This window comes from Notechis scutatus, chromosome 7 (assembly GCF_049901735.1).
Source record: "Notechis scutatus isolate UNSWTSFEM ecotype Mainland chromosome 7, rNotScu1.2, whole genome shotgun sequence".
In the NCBI taxonomy this organism is placed as follows: Eukaryota; Metazoa; Chordata; class Lepidosauria; order Squamata; family Elapidae; genus Notechis; species Notechis scutatus.
In genome coordinates this window covers 21,901,819-21,919,339 of record NC_142015.1, presented here as the reverse complement: position 1 = coordinate 21,919,339, position 17,521 = coordinate 21,901,819, and positions in this window count along the sequence as shown.

Sequence of the window (17,521 nt, the reverse complement as noted above, 5' to 3'; positions counted from 1 at the left end):
ATTTTGTTTCTAGTTCCAGCAACCAATGATATGGTAGATGTGGAAATATCATGGCTTGAGGAGGATCTACTGCACATTTCAGAGGAAGGACTTGAGAAAGTTATGTCAGTTTCTCTCAATAGGATTGAGTTTGCACAATATGACAGATGGAACCAAAATAGGGTTGAGTATCTTAAATTGTTTATAGATGTATTAAATTTGGACCTTGCTTTTTCACTCAAGGTGATGTGCATAATATTTTCCCTTCCAACATTTCCCTGCATTGACAAGCTAGTTGACACTAGTGAGATGGGTTGAATAGAGAAACAATGATTAGCATGAAGTCACCATATAATTTAAGGTGGACTTGAATTGGGTCTATTAACCACTATACCACTGGCTCTTACATATTGCCTGTTCTCTGAATGTCTTGTGTGAATTGTTAATGCATCGTTAAGTTTATTGGTTTGGGCATTAAATGTTATACGAGTAGATCAGTTGTGTTTGGATCATTGGCTTTAGGGTTTAACATCTCATGTGAATCCTCCAGTGTGTAGATTTATATATCTGTAGCAATTTAATTTTACCTATCAGCTGAACATGGATTGCTAAAACATTTAACTACAATAAATCTGGAAAGGGAAGGAAAGCTATAGAAGTTGAGATACTAACTCTAGAAGAAGTTAATAGTTTTTGATGATTGGTGAATGAAGCAGAGGTAAAGAAGTGTTGCTTTCTCATTCATCTCCCATTTTTAGGAGTAGATGAAATGGTAAAGCTATCCATAACCTTTCAAATTCCACCAGAAGTGATGCAAAGTCAATATATCTTCATGGTCCTGGTGGAAATCTCTATGCTACAGAAGTTGGGTTTCTAGGAAATCTCTCCTTCTCCTTCTCTCCCCTTCTCTCTCCTCTTCCTCCTCCTTCTCCTCCTGCTCCTCCTCCTCCTGCTCCTCCCCCTTCCCCTCCTTCTCCTCCTCCCCTCCTCCTCCCCCCTTCTCCCTCCTTCTCCTCCTCCCCTCCCCATTGGTGATTCTTGGAGCATTATAAATCTGCCCAGCTCCATTTCTGCTTCACAGCACCCATACTGTATGCTAATCTTTGCCAATATGCATGTTCTAAGGAGACGCTGACCAAATTGACTATATTAACAGGTCCTCCTAAAAGTGACACTAGTTAGCAGGTTGCATGAGAGAAAGGGGGGCTGGGAAGAAAGGGATGATTTATGCCATATGGATTCCGTTGATAGCCTGGGTTTCTAATTGTACATTAATGCATTTTCTCTTAAAAAATGGATTTATTGGCATGCTGAGAGAAGATGCTGGTTGTTCGTTGCTAATTTTTTTAAGGATTTGTCTTTGCTTTACCCAGCTTTTGCCAAGATACAGTTTTGCTAATGCCAACTGATCCACAAAAGAGGAGGACTTCCTGAAAAAAAAGGGGCTTTATGGGATGAGATTTGCATATTTATAGAAAGGTTAAGTAAAGCTCAGTAGGGCAGGGCTTACATTAAAGAAGACAGAAAGGTGAATTTTACATTTGATCAGCTGCTTCTGTGGCTTGCAGGTTCTGAGAAGGCCAGAAGGGCAGCCATCACATCTTTTTAAGTCCAGGTGAAATTTCAACTTGATTTAAGAGCTTTTTATCTGGAAAATGTCAAAGAAGTCTTAGGAAGAAAGAAATAAACAAGGAGGAACAAATCAGCTTTGATCTGGTACAAACTGCTGATTCAATTTGGATCATTAATCCACTTAAATCAGTCCAGATTGATTTGGAAAATCGAGTGACTTGGATTTTCCCAATCTGACATATAGAAGCGAAGGGGCTTTTTGCATACCCCTTACAAATGCTGGATTCAAAAGATGGCGTTGATTATGTATTTGTTAGCTAGATATGGACAAAGTCAGCCCCTCCATCCCATTCATGTCGGAGGTACCATTTAAGGCACTTCTGGGTAGAAAGGATTAGCTGGTGACATCACTGTTGTTTGAGGGATGCCCTTGAGGGCTCCTTTCGTGCCCCTATCAAGGAGCTGGAGTGAATAACGGGAACTCACCCTGCCATGCAGTAGCACACAGGTCTCGAACGCTAATCTTCAACTCAGCATCCTAAGTAAATGGGCCACCATGCTCCAAGACATAGTCACTAGTTGTGGTATTTGACAATTCAGTCTCTGCAAATCCAAAAGTCCAAGAAGTTGACTTATTAGATGAGAAGCCAAAAAAAAAAAAAAAAAAAGAACCCACAGGACCATTTAAATAAACTTTCTCTGAAATTCTACATTCTCCATATCCCTCAAGGAGAAGCCAAGGGAGTTATGCCCGTTCTCAGCACATGGATGAATTCCAGGTGTAGCGAACAAGGGATTACATTTACGGATCAATAGGAAGCATTTTGGAATAATTTAGGTATCCACAAAAGGTATGAAATCCATTGGCACAAGCAGCAGCTTTAAAATTGAAACGTGACTCAATGGGAGTCAACTGGAGCCAAGCAGAAAGCAATAGAAGCTATCCAGTTCAGATGGATTTATTCCTGGGGATAAAAGTGAACGCTGGCAAGGAGAGGGCCTCAGAACACACATTTTACATGTGACAATTGACAAATTGAGTCCCCAGCTTCTGTCATTCAGACGGTAGACAGCCGAAAAGATGCTTCTGAATTCTGGAGCAACTCAGATATTCCTTGAATGACAACTTCACCCCAACATGTTGCAAAGCTTCTGGGCAAACTTACACTATCCCATTTTTGCAAGGTGCTGCCAAGCTGGCAGCTATAAAACACAGGGAGGAGAGAAAAGATCACAACCATCAGGACCAGTGGGTGGGTGTGACAATGTGTGTGTATGTGTGATAAGTGCCACTTCCTTTAGACAGAGTGCCAGTTCCAAAGCTGTCAACTCAAGTGTCTTAGCAGCAGCATCTGCTTTGGAAATGAAACCCATGTTTTACATCTCCTTGGAGGAAAACCAGGCTATTGGTAAACTTGCCTGGGGCAACTCTGGTGTGTGTGTTGTGTGTGGGGGGGAATCACATTCCTCCCTTTTCAGCCTTTTAACAATATTTTTGCTACTTCTGAGCCTAAGAAGAACTTAGGTGTGTTTGAGGGAAGAAGGAGATGGGTTTTAAGCTTCTGACCAACATGGTGTGTTCATGGCTTTGCTCATAGGGTTTGGTCTGGTTTGGGCAATGCAAATCTTCACATTTCTTGTGTCTCTTTCTCCCACCTGCTCTACTTGAAGAGTTATGTGGGAAGAAACACCCATCTGGTTCAGTTCCAAGCTGGGAGAAAGGCACTGGAGACAAAATGGAGGCTGATTGGAAAGAAAGTCCATTGATTGATGAACTGAACCACCAGAGTTTGTGGTTCTGGTGCAGCTGACAAAATAATAGCTTTTATAGCTTATTTTGGGATTTGTATTTGAGCTTCCTGTTCCTATGCGAGAACATGTATTCTATGTCAACTCGTGAAGCATTCCTGACCTGCTGTCGAGTTGCCATAGGCAAGGGAGATGAGGAATCTAGCCTCGCAGCTGCATCGAGGAACTTGCATTTCAGTCAAAACAAAGCACATTCCAGCTGTAAAGGTCATCTTCACAGAAATCCACAGTGGCCCGAGGGAGTGACTTCTACAACCCGCAAAATTGCTTCGTTGGGGAATGTGACTGATGACACACTTTGGGGGGAGGGGGAAACAGGGTCAGAGCAAGGCGTGAATTAAGTGAGGTCAGAGTTGGCTTCACTTGCTCCGTGCTGACATGAAGCTCCTAATAAAGCTTGGCCTGAGGCTCATGATTTGGTCCTGAATTGAAGCAACCAAGCCAAACACAAGGTGTGAGCTGAAAGTCCTTCAGGCTGATTCTTGGTAAGCAACTCTGATCAAGATGGGCTCCTCCAACTACAAACCAATTTGACTGATGGATGAGAGAAGAGTGGGTAATGCATACTCCTGGTTGCAGCCTTTTATTATCTCCACTGGAAGGCAAAAATCACAAAACTGCATCTCACTTATTTTGGATAAATCATGCAGGGGAATTTGCTGGAGAAAGCAATTATATTTGGAAGAGTTCAGAGGTGGTATTCAGGAGGTTCTGACCAGTTCTCGAGAACCAGTAGCAGAAATTTTGGGTAGTTTGGAGAACCGGCAAATGCCACCTCTGACTGGAGATTTTACAGTATCCTTCCCCTGCCACGCCCACAAAGCCACGCCCACAGAACAAGTAGTAAAAAAAATTGAATCCCACCACTGGAAGAGTTAGCGGTAAAAGGAAATCAGGCCACCAAAGACCATGATGGCTGGACACCTGTTCTGACCCAAGCCTCGTTCCAAGGAAACAAAAACCAAACAGAGATAAAAGCAAACCCTTTTTAATGCCTCTCTGTTAATTCCACTAATTCACAGTAAAATGCTATTAAAAACTAATTGTCCCAGATAAGAACAAGCCTTGCCAAGGTTGTGCAAGGCTGCCAAGAACACTAGATTAAATTGCAAGGAAATAATCAAAACCAAAAGTCTCCAAACACAAACCAAGATAGTCCGAACTTCCACAAGACTTGAAGCGCGAGAACTTCTTTGCTTCCTGCAAAGAATCCCACCTCTGAGGGCTGGCTTTTATCCCTTAAGGGAGGGGCCATCACCTTGCAGCTTTACTCCCGAGTTGCCCATGTTGCTGCAGCTTCTCTTTCCTTCGAGCAGCCCTGCATGCACGCGCACTGGACACAGGCTCCTCGGGACCCTCTTCATCACTGCTGCCAGCCTCCACAAGCTCCGAAGGCAGCACTCCACTCTCTGATAGTCCTGGCCCCGTCCCTGCCTCACATGCAGGCCCCTCATCTGAGTCCTCGCTCTCCGAGACCTCAGCCATCCGCACCTGTTGCCGGTGGACCACAACAACACCATCAAAGCTGACCCCAGCCAGCGTATAGAACAACTCAAAGAAGTAGTGCAAGATCAGAAAATGTGAAGAGTCTTCATCCACAGAATTGCCAAAAGTTGGACTGAACTAAATGGACATCATCATCATCATCATCATCATCTCTTCACCTTCTTCGATGTTTAAAAAAAAAGTCGCAGCTGCAAAGCCATGAAACCTTGAGGTAGCCCATAGCTGCCATCTGGATTTCTTTGACTTGCTCCATGCATTTGTCCCTTCCAAGCACCCACAACCCTGAACAGCCTGAGGATGTCTGAGCTACAATCTTTTTCAGGAAATGAGAGATGAGTAGCTTTAGCAAAGCCATATCTATTAAGAGTCAAGGCAGCTCTCCGGAGTGTCTGCTAGGGTTCTATATCTTTCAGGAACAGAAGCCTCTCTGGTTATTGGTGTCTTTGTTCCTTCAATTTGCCTCTTCCTTCTGTATATTGGAATTGTTCCCTACTCTTTCTCTGACTCTTTCACTTAGTTGCAAGTCTGCACATTCAGCCTCCAGCCTCTGCTATTTTTCCCTGCAATTTTTCTCCTTCTCTTTTCTCCCTCTCTCTAGAGGGAGAGCTGTGGATGGTTGGTTTGGTTTAATCGCCCACCTGAGCAAGACTAATGGAACTCTCAAGTGAGCTGAGCATTGGACAACTTTCAGTTGACTCTGGGGTTGGCATTTTCTTTCTTAAGTTCGGATTTGCAGGGCTCTGCCAAAACCTGGATGTCTTTCTTCTTGGCCTTGTCTAACCTTGGGAAAGCTTGTCTTTCACCAGTCCTGAATAGGAGGTGAAATTGTTTTTAGACTTTTGTTTTCAGCTAAGCATAGAAAACCTTCTGTGATCCTGTTGCACAAAGGGTGGCTCTATGTCAGTGGAATTAAAGAATGTGAGATGTGGATTTTGGACAGAACAAGAGTCCTGAGGTTTCCTTCTGTTGCCTGGTACACAACCTCTTTCCCATCTCCCTGTGTGTGTGATACTCACACACTTGCTAGCTCATAAGTCTTGCTTGTGTTCACAGTAATGTCCAACTAGAATACAAACCTGTCTCCTGTGACAACAGAAGGTTGAATGTTACATAGATGGCCATGGAAAGAACGCAAAGAAACAACTGGTACACAATGCAGGTCTTATGTCCCACAGTTGACTTCCCCCAAGACAGTTTAATCTGCTGCTGGAGGTTTTTCTACAACACCACATCTAGAGAGATGATGAACCAAAGCTTAGCTTAAAGCTTATAGAGTCCTGGTGGCACAGTGGTTGGAATGCAGTATTGCAGGCAAACTCTGCCCCCTGCCTGGATTTCAATCCCAATAGAGCACAAGGTTGACTCAGTCTTCCATCCTTCTGAGGTCAGTAAAATGAAGCTGAAATAAGGAGAAAATACAAGAAAGCAATTTATTATATCATTGATTATTTCAGTTTGTAGAGGCTGCCCATCTCGACAAGGGTCTCTTGGCGGCGATGTTCAGCGAAACGCAAGGAAAACTTTTTTAACATTTCAAAAGGGAAAAGTTAGGAAGAAGGTATCTGTCATGCTGGAAGGTTTTAACAAAGAGCCATTGTTGAAAGATTTGGGACTTGGATATTTATTTATTTACTTGTTATATTTATATGCCCACCCATCTCACACAATGTGGCTGTGAACACAATGCTCAAAACAATCATAAAGTCATTTTTTTTTAAAAAAAATTCAAAAGCACAAAAAGTTAATATTATTATAAACATGTGAGAAAGAACTTCAGATTATAAACCATGAAGCTATCTAATCAAATTAACATTCTTTTGTGACCTCCCAGGCCTATTAGCACAACCACATTTTAAGGAATTTCTGGAAAGTCCTCAAATCTTTTTGCAAATTGAAAACTGTTTTGTTTTGGTAATTCAGGAATAAGTGTATAGAAACCTACCATGTTTAAGGCTCATTATATATTTCTCACAAAGCAAAAGGGCCCTCTGTGTGAATTTGGGGGAAAAATCATCTAGAGATTGTAGTATGAAGGAAACAATGCATGTATTATCCCAGGCTATTACATCTCAGCTGGCTTTGTATAGTACCCATAAATATAAACACATACAAATTATAAACCAATTTAGAAGATTGATCATGGGAATATGAATGGAGTCCCAAAGCACAGCCTTTCCAGTTGCATCTTCATTTCATTTTTTTAAAGAGAAGAAATCATAATGTTGACATATTTATCATTTTGAGTCTGCACAATTATCTCTGAGAATTCGCTCTGTAACTCACAGATTGGGATCAGATGTTTATGGGGCATGTGCAGCCATTACTTTTCAAGCTGTAATATGAAGTTGAAGAACAATTATGGAGCATGTATCTCTTCAGATTATCATGTGAGTAGTTGTTTCCTCTTATTATTATTTAAGAGAAGGAAGTATCAAGTTTTTCTCTCTCTCTCTCTCTCTCTTTGTTGCAAAGTATTGAGAATTTGGTTTATAAATCAAAGGTTAAGAAAATGTTATTCGGTTTTTTTCCTAGTTCAGGAAACAGTACCAAAAAAGGGGAATATGTGTAGATCAGGGTTCAAACGAGTGGTTCTTGGTTCTCTCTGAGCTTAGTGGCTTTTTTGCAGACATTTCATGACCCAACTAGGTAACATCATCAGTATTAGACAGGAGTGGGGTGTATCAAGTGAAAGAGGAGGAGGAAGACTATGGGATCAGATGTTTATGGGGCATGTGCACCCATTACTTTTCAAGCTGTAATATGAAGTTGAAGAACAATTATGGCGCATGTATCTCTTCAGATTATCATGGTGAGACTTGGTGAGCTTGGTTTTTTTCTTGCAGACATTTCCTTACCCAAACTACGTAACAAACTGATTTACTTAGTTTACCTAGTTTATCAGTTACCTAGTTTATCATTTACCATCATCCGGGAACATGAATTTTCTGTGAATGTATTCATCACATCTTATATATTGTTGCATGTTTTGCATTAACCTGAGTTTTGAGAAGTTCCAAGAACAATGGATTGTTTAGGAAGCTGAAATCATACACTGAGTTTGCAATACTTGCTTTATTTTCAAATAAACAGGGAAAAAATAGATAACGAACAGATTTTATTGGGCATCAATGACTCATAGCACTTTGCGACCTAGTAACGTTTTATAAAAACATGCTGTGCTTTCATGTTTTAAGATTTCTCTATGCATTGGGCCAGAAGGTTAGCGTAGCTTGCCAAGTGAATTCCTTCTCCATTTCTGTCTCTAAATAATTCAATAAAAGCAGGACACTCTGCCTGGGATATTCTGCACTTCTGAAATCTGGATATTAAATAAAATAAGAACGTACATTTAGCAAAGTATGTCCCTTCAGTTGTTTCCTGGGCATTGATTTTTTTTTTTAAATGTTGGTTTAAAAAAAGAGGTAGCAATGGAAAACAAAGTGTTTGCTACAAAGGAAATAGCAATTTTTAAACAGTTGGGTGACATCTGGTGCCTTGATAAGATCAGTTACAGAACAACAGTGAACTTTGCAACAGCTTCTCAGTTCCAAGGCTTTCCATCCAGGTTTGAAGCCAAGCCAATTATGCAGAGAATTTTTAAAAAGTGATGTGCCAGAGACAGGAGCAGTAGTAAACTTGGAGAGAAAAATAACCAACAACGAAAAGTCAGTGGAATCGTACTGCTATGACCTCTCTGCTTAGCTGTTCACGGCTAGTTTTTGTCCAGTAGATGGAATTAGGGAGATATCTTACAGAATATAGAATCTATATAGATATAAACCAAGTACCACTCATTCATCACGAAATCTCCAGAACCATAAAGCCTACAAACTTGAAATTTGGCACCTATCTTCCTCTTGGCTTCTAGGTGCTTGCTAAGAAAGGATTTTCTGAAATGACCATCAGACCATTGGTATTTCTTATACATTAATTAACATGCTCTGATGCTAAGGAGTTCTACTCCCCCTCCCCACCTGTAAAGGACTCTGTTCCAACTGCCGGTTGCCTCACATTCCATTACCTCAGTTCAAAATGGCAGACATTCCATTCCTTCACTCAGGAGTGTCCTGGGGCTCCTTACAATACTAAACATCGGTACCTCACCAAAATGTCTATGCCTTCCAACTATGGAACTGCTTCTGGACTCAAGGTGTTGGGAACGATATTCCTTTATGTGTTTCAATCACCGACAACCACTGAGCCAACGGATTGTGAACTGAATTTCCCCTGCATAGCCCAATCATAAAGTTTCATCGCAAAGCATGGGTATCTAGCTAGTAGAATATAGAATTCTTTATTAGCCAAGCATGATTGGACACACAAGGAATTTGTCTCCAGTGTACAGGCTTTCCGTGTACATATAGGAAACAAGTGATAAATCACGATAATAATTATAAAATACAATCATCAAAAATCGCAAGTTGCAAACTCAGTGATAGTCATAGGATATTAAATAAAGAAACAACATAAATCGTAATTGGATACTAAATAAAGGCAATCCATATAAATCACGAGATACAGACAACAAAGTTATAGTCATAAGAAGCTAAGGAAATAACTGATAGGAAAGATTATCCCATAGGTAATAGGAAAGATGTTCAGAAGAAAGGAGCTCTGAGTCATAAATTGCACATCACTCCATGCTAGCAGGTTTCCCCATAATTAATCTCCAAGTGCTGGGATTTGCGCAACATACCAAGCTCTCAACCATGGTTTATAAATCACAATATGTTAAGCTTGAAGCAGTATTCTATGCCAAAGTCATGGACTACATTCGGGATTATGAGAAAGCATGAACCCTATTTTTTGATGTGGTGACTTTGCTTATTACAGATGAGTCCAGAGCATGTTTATTAAATAAGAATATATAGCACAGTTGTCTGTCTTTCTGTCTGTCTGTCTCTCATCTATCTATCTATCTATCTATCTATCTATCTATCTATCTATCTATCTCTCTATCTCTATCTATCTATCTATCTATCTATCTATCTATCTATCTATCTATCTATCATCTCTATTTCTATCTATCAATCTCACTTCCTCTCTCCCATCTCCACTATCACCTATCTGTCTGTCTGTCTGTCTGTCTGTCTATCTATCTATCTATCTATCTATCTATCCATCCATCCATCCATCCATCCATCCATCCATCCATCCATCTATCTATCTATCTATCTATCTATCTATCTATCTATCTATCTATCTATCTATCTATCTATCATCTATCTATCCCCCTTTCCCTCACTTCCTCTCTCCCATCTCCACTATCATCTATCTATCCATCCATTCATCCATCTATCCACCTGCCAACCCACCCATCATCCATCCATCCATCCATCCATCCATCCATCTCCATCTATCTTTCATCTATCTTTCTTTCTATCTCCATCCATTCATCCATCTATCCACCCACCAACCCACCTATCATCCATCTATCTATCTATCTATCTATCTATCTATCTATCTATCTATCTATCTATCTATCTATCATCTATCTATCTGTCTACCTATCTGTCTACCTACCTATCATATCATCTCTGTGGATTTTGCTTCAGTTTTGAATGGAGGGCTAGGAACTAACCTTCAAAGGTGGCTTGCTGGTCAAAATGAAATCAAAGTTAATTTACATTTTATTAAAGCTTTATTACATTATACTTTATGCAAATTAGAAATGAATTTATCTAAGCTAAATTCTCTACACACATACTTTCCTTACTTCTCTTCTGTTTCACCGAGCATTACAACATTAGGATGTGTTCTACATTTTGGGTTTAGATAGCAATCCATTGGAGATGTGCAAACTGATATAGAAATTAAAGGAAATTAAGTTTAGGTCAGGATAAAAATTGAAACTTGTTGCCTTTCTCATCGTAAAACTTCAGAGAGTTTCTGTAAGTTTTGTTTTGACTACTCTACAGTAGAGTTTTGTATCAGAGATTGATCTTGCTAGTCATCTCATCTGGCATGCTAATTCTTTTGGGATAGAAAATATTTTTTAAAGAAGCAACAGAGACCAAAAATGTTCTTTGAACATCAAGCAACAAAAAAGGGAAACTTATTTTGTATACCTGGCTTTATTTTTCACCCCTTTGATCAATTATGCAGTTGTGATGTTTTGTGTTCCAGAAAATCATATCTAGGGTTGTTTATTTAGTTCTGTTTGTTTTATGATCTGTGCATATGTATATATTGCTTTGTATACAGCTATCTATCTCAACTGGGGTTACCGTTTAATCTTTCCAGAGGAAGCTAACAAAGCAGAGAGAAGAAAACTTAATTCCAAGGGAAATGAAATGAAATGGAAATAAACCGAAATTGTTAACTCATTGGGTCTCAACTGCCAACTGTTCCTACTGATTCACATTATTTCCGCTTATAAGCCAAGTTTTGCTGACATGGGAAATAAACAAAACAAAACATCTTGTTGCTCCTCTTTAGATGTTGTTCTTAGGCAAAATTTCAAAGGAAGAAAAACTAGAGGATTGTCACTTTTGTCCATCACTTTTAGAAATTAAAAATTTATTCATAAAATATCAGATGTCAGGTGCAAAAAAGCAGGATTATCAATTAAGTTGCAGTATAGAAGAATTAAGCCTATACACAAGAATCTGGTCAACCCAAGTTCAATACTAAATTGGCACCAGATAAGGGTCAACAGAATTCAGGAGTGGATGGATTTGGAGCCTTTGTAGGAAAGCAATGACTCTAAGCTAGTGACATGCTTAACTCTGCCCCCCTCCAGCTCTGCCTGTTCTTCTCCTACTCCAGATCTGAATAAAGAGCAAAGTTCTTTTTACTGATTCCTCAACTGAGTGAATTTTGTTTTGGGTTGTGTGATTTTTTTAAAGTGGGAACTATCCTTGTATATATATATATATATATATATATATATATGTATGGTGTTCGGCTTGGTTCGGGTATTTTCCCACGTCATTGTAGTTGTTCTTTTAAAGTTGTAGCAACGTTTCAGCAGAATCTCATCTGCCATCATCAGGCTTTTCATCAGAGAAGCCATAGAGATTGAAAAAAGACCAGAAAGCATGAATAGAAGAGATGATTCCACCAGGCTGTCAATCATTTGGAAGCCTGCACTCACAAACAAAAAAATCTCCACACCACAAGCCAGGCAAACACCTGGGCACAAACAGATCCCCCTGATACCTCCAGCTCAAACACACCCCAACCAGGCACCCAGATGAAACCCAGCTTCCTAACTAATGATAGCCGTCCATTTACCCGAAGCCAAGCTGCACTAAAGGCCTCCATTAAAGCAACACAATGCTGCCAGCCAATCAAGATACAAAAAGAGCCAAAAAACAGACAGAAGATATTAGAGACACCAATCAAGCAGAACACAGCAAACTCCGAGACCAATAAACACAGACCAAGACTCCCAACCAATCAGGATGAAGAAAAAACCATTCTGGCACAGCAATAGGCTGCCCCAAATTCAAATCTGAAACCACTGTAAAAGTCTGACTCACAGACAGACACAATACAGAAGCCTGATGATGGCAGATGAGATTCTGCTGAAACGTTGCTACAACTTTAAAAGAACAACTACAATGACGTGGAAAATACCCAACCAAGCCGAACACCATACATGTAAGTACCCATGAAAACTTAAGAAAACATATATATATATATATATATATATATATATATATATATATATATATATATATATAAACTTAAAAAGTAGCCTTTTTCTACTGTAACTGTTGTATTCCAGCAGGACTCTGCTTGCTACAGTATCGAATTTGCTTCCTAAGCATTTTGCCCCACTTGTAAGAAACAAAAATAAATTGTCGAAGAAATATTACAGTGCTTAAAAACTGTTGTAGAAATAAACATCAATATATTGCTTACATTTTCAACATTCAATAAAGAGATTACCAGCTTCTGCCTTATAAAAATAAAATAAGTTATAACCCTTTCCCCCCTTTTGGATTGCCTACAGCTTTACCATTTCTATGAGTTAAAGCATATGTGCTCTACAGCTCATTGACTTTAACTGTTTCTTAGCAAATATTGTTTACCCATCTATTTATGGAATTTAAATTCCACCTCTCTTCTGGAAACACTGTTTGGTGGATGTCAAAGATGTCTTCTCCAGTCTTGACTGCAAAATAACCTCATGAGATCGATCAGGGTGAAGGAAAGGGACAGGCCCGACATCACCCAGATTGACCTACCAATCATGGGGTTGGACATCCAAAATCTCTTCCTCCCTTCAAACCAACTCCATTTTTTCAACATTTGAAAACTTGTCACTGTAAAATGGAAAGCAGAATTCCCTGCAGTCCATCTATTGGTTTTATGTTGTTGGCTATTAGAGCAGGCTTCGGAGTACCACCTCCAGCATAAAATCAATAGCAATTACAAATTCTCTCAGCTTTGCTCACATACTAGTTAATTGAGCTGATCTAAATAAAATCTTTATCACAACTCTAATGTTTGCAACTTCTATTTTCTAGCTGGAGGGAATTTATAGAGAGATGGGGAGATGAAAACATTCTAAACAACTCCCAGCAATTCTACCCTGCATACACAACAGAGAAGCATGCTGGGAATTGTAGTTAATCGGTGTCCAGAGGGGATCAAATTTTCAGGGTGGGGGAGATTTTCAATCATGGCTTTTCCTTCTAATATCATAGGATGTGGATTTATTTATTTTTTTAATGCAGAAGAAATTGGCAACAAGAGAAGAAATAATCAGACTGGCCCCAAGAAGATTGCTAATTGATTCTCCCAGATTATTGTACCACTATCAAATTTGTGAGGTGGGTTGGAAGGAAAGTTTATTAGAAAGGGTTAATTCCTCAGTTTGGGACCTCTTAATATATATATCTCTTTTGTAGACCTTTAACTAGGACAGTGAAACCCAATTATCCTGTCGCAGAATTGTACTGAAAAATTCACAGACATGTATGTAGCCATGCTTAACAACTTCCTGTTTCTTGGCCAATCTTATTTCACGAGAAAACTTTTTTTTTGGCTTCATAAGCAGGGATTTGCAATATTTCCTATTTTATATTTATTGATGGCTCTGCAGCTCTTCATGCACAACTGGTGAAAACCAAGGGCATCGCTGTGGCAGCCAAGGTAGGAAAACTGCATTTAATCAAAATTGAGGAAATTCTTGCTTTGCCATTCATCTGCTCCTTCCCAAAACAACACCAAAAGAAGAAGAAAAAAAAATCCATTGAAAGCTTGGCTCCTTTTCTGGAATATTTTGCCTCCTCACCACCCCTTTAAGAAACACACAGACACTTCACTAGCTGTAATGTTTGTTTCATGCCCTGATTACAACACCAAATATAAGGAGAGAGAAAATCACAAGATCACCCAATTGGCCAGAATGTGTGAAACATGCAATGTAAAAGCAGATGGCCTAGCCGAGCACTTTCAAAATATCATGCAATTTAAGAGACGCATTAAAGGGATGTGCCATAGAAGAAATGCTTATGCAACATATAGAAAATACTTGCAGTGCAAAACCCAGGAAAGAAAAAGGTTCAAGTCCAAATCAATTTCTGATGACTTGATGGACAAGGACATTTAACTTTCTTGCCTGCATCATGGTTTACCATGGCATTTTTCCTACATGTTGTTTTGACTTCCTGTGTTTCATTACCCAACTAGTTAATATTGTCAGTAGAGGCAATGTGGAATTTTGCTCCCACTGTACATACAGTAGCTTATTCTTATGGTTTTGGTGGGATTGTCATTTTCTCCTTGGCAGTTCCTGCATTTGGATATTGTTTTCTGCTTAGTTGCTTGTCTGGTGTTAATCCCTGCTTATCTGGATGTTGACTGTTGGAGATGATGGATTCTGGGCATTTGGTTTACTTCTTAGCTTTTTTGATTGCCTCTTTTCAACAATGTGTGAATATGGTGTATTTATGTGTGTCACTTGATGATTGATATGTCTCAATCTTGATTTTCCAGGAATTTCCTAGCATTTTTGGATTTGATCTAGGATGCTCAGTGTCTTAATCAAACCTATGGTTGCATCTGTCAATGTGTTGTGAAATTAAGGGATATTCATTGTGTCTTCTAATGGGTTGGTGTTCACCAATGTGTTGTGCTAGTTTTCTGCCTCTCTGCCCTATATAGTGGCCATTACAATCTTTACATTCAGCTGTATTGTTGTTTTCATTTTGTGCTACTGTTTTTTTCTTGTTTGATTGACTTAAGATGTTTCAAATAGCTTTAGATAGTTTGTGTGTTGTTGTGTTGTTTTGTGTTGTAATAGTTTGATGGTTATTTATGAGATGCTTTTGATATGTGGTCACCTTATTCTATTTACTAAGTCTGTGTTACTATTACTATTAATCCTCTCATCGTTCCTATCACCCATCCCCTCCCACTTGTGACTATATGACTGTAACTTGGTTGCTTGTATCCTTATGATTTATATTGAGTGTTTCCTAGTATGGTTTGATTGCTTATTTGTACCCTATGACTATCATTAAGTGTTGTACCTTATGATTCTTGATGAATGTGTTCCAATGTTTGAGGGGCTACCACAGAGAAAAAAGGGGTCAAGCTATTTTCTAAAGCACCTGTAGGCCAGACAAGAAATAATGGATGGAAACTGAACTAGGAGAGATTTAATCTGGAAATAAAGAGAAATTTTCTGACAGTGAGAACAATCAACCAATGGAACACCTACCTTCGGAAGTTGTGGGAGCTTCATCACTTGAGACTTTCAAGAAGAGATTGGACAGCCATTGGTCAGAAATGGTATACGGTCTCCTGCTTGGGTGGGGGGATTGGACTAGGTGACCTACAAGGTCCCTTCCAACTCTGATTATCAGTTAAATCTGAATGTATCTTTTCTTTTTATGTACACTGAGAGCACAGGCACCAAGACAAATTCCTTGTGTGTCTAATCACACTAAATAATACATTCATTCATTCATTTTCATAGCCTGTGTTGGTTAGGCTGTCATAAGTTGTGTTGGTTATACCCTAATCAAGGAACTACCAAAGAGAAAAATGACACCCTCACCAATGCTGGCAGGGGCCACTACTCTATATAAACAGAGAGTAAACGCCACACTCACCAACACTGATGGTGTTATATTTTTGGATAAGGAACTGTCAGTAAGCAAACAACCAAGCTCAGAGAACATCAAAGACCCCACAGTTCAACCTTGAGCTACATATTCTCATCTACTTTGACTTCCCAGTTTAATACAAGTCGGCTATTCCCAGTGGTGTATTATGCCTGCATGGGGCCATAGGCACAACAAAATTTAGCGGTCCCCAAAGTTCATTAATTTCTATTAATAATGTATCACAAATAATATTTAAACAATGTGAAATAAATGATTATCTACCTGTTAATTATACCCCTTGTTGTTAATAATAAATTGTTAGTATCCTCACAAACAATTCCATTTATATTTAAAAAAAAATGCTCTTACATGATTAAACAAGACACAGTCACAATAAATCTTGGAGAAATATAATTCTCTCACTTAACATACATAAATATTTAATATTTGTATATACATACAGTACAGTAGTATGGTTTGGGATTTAGACTCCCCTTTTATGCTCGAAATGGTACAGTCACAATTGCAGGTGAATCTTCCATTGGTCCTTGGGCTATAAAAATTCAAGGGCAGAATTGGTATGCATACCCTGAAACCCTGCTAACCTGAGGCCCCAGAGGTTGCTTGTGGAAATCTCCACTGATTTTGTGAAAGTCAGAGATCCTTGCCCTGTCTTTCATCTCTCATGACTGGATCTTTGGTTATATGGCCCATTCTCGGAGGGAAAGCTCAAAATAAGAGCAAAATTTATTTTGTCTTCCAGCTCATGTTTATCAAAGTCCAGCTTTTTGACTTGAGTCCACGCTTCCCGTTCTTCATTTTAAATCTACATATCTTATCTTATTTTTATCAACTTATTGTATCTTATCTTTTATCTTATCATCTTATCTTCTATCTATCTATCTATCTATCTATCTATCTATCTATCTATCTATCTATCATCTATCTATCTATCTATCTATCTATCTATCTATCTATCTATCTCCCACTCACTTTACCTACCTACTTACTTCTATTTCTAATTATCTCTTGCTTATCTGTGTATCTATCATTTATGTATGTATGTATCTCCATCATCTATCATCTCTTTCTATCTCATTTATTTATCCATGTTTATCATCTATCTATCTATCTATCTATCTATCTATCTATCTATCTATCTATCTATCTATCTATCTATCTATCTATCTATCTATCTATCTATCTATCTATCTATCATCTATCATCTATCTCTATCAATCTCTATCATCTATATGTATCACTATCATCTATCCATCCATCTATCCATCCATCTATCCCCCCTCCCCCTCTCTCATCTCTCATCTTGGCATTTAAACTGGAAGTGCAATTTGTAATTGAACAAACTTGCACCAGATATAGCTGTTAATACTGTATATCTGGGCTTTTAGCAGACTTCTAAAAGAAAATCAAAACCTTGCAAATAGTAATGGGAAAAAGACTCTATTGACTAAATCAATCAGTTTAGAATCTTTGTAACACAACAAAAGAGTGTCTGCAATATAAATTCTGTGCAGTATATTGGGATTTAAAAAATACCCCATCCCTAAATTCAACAGATGTGGTGGCAT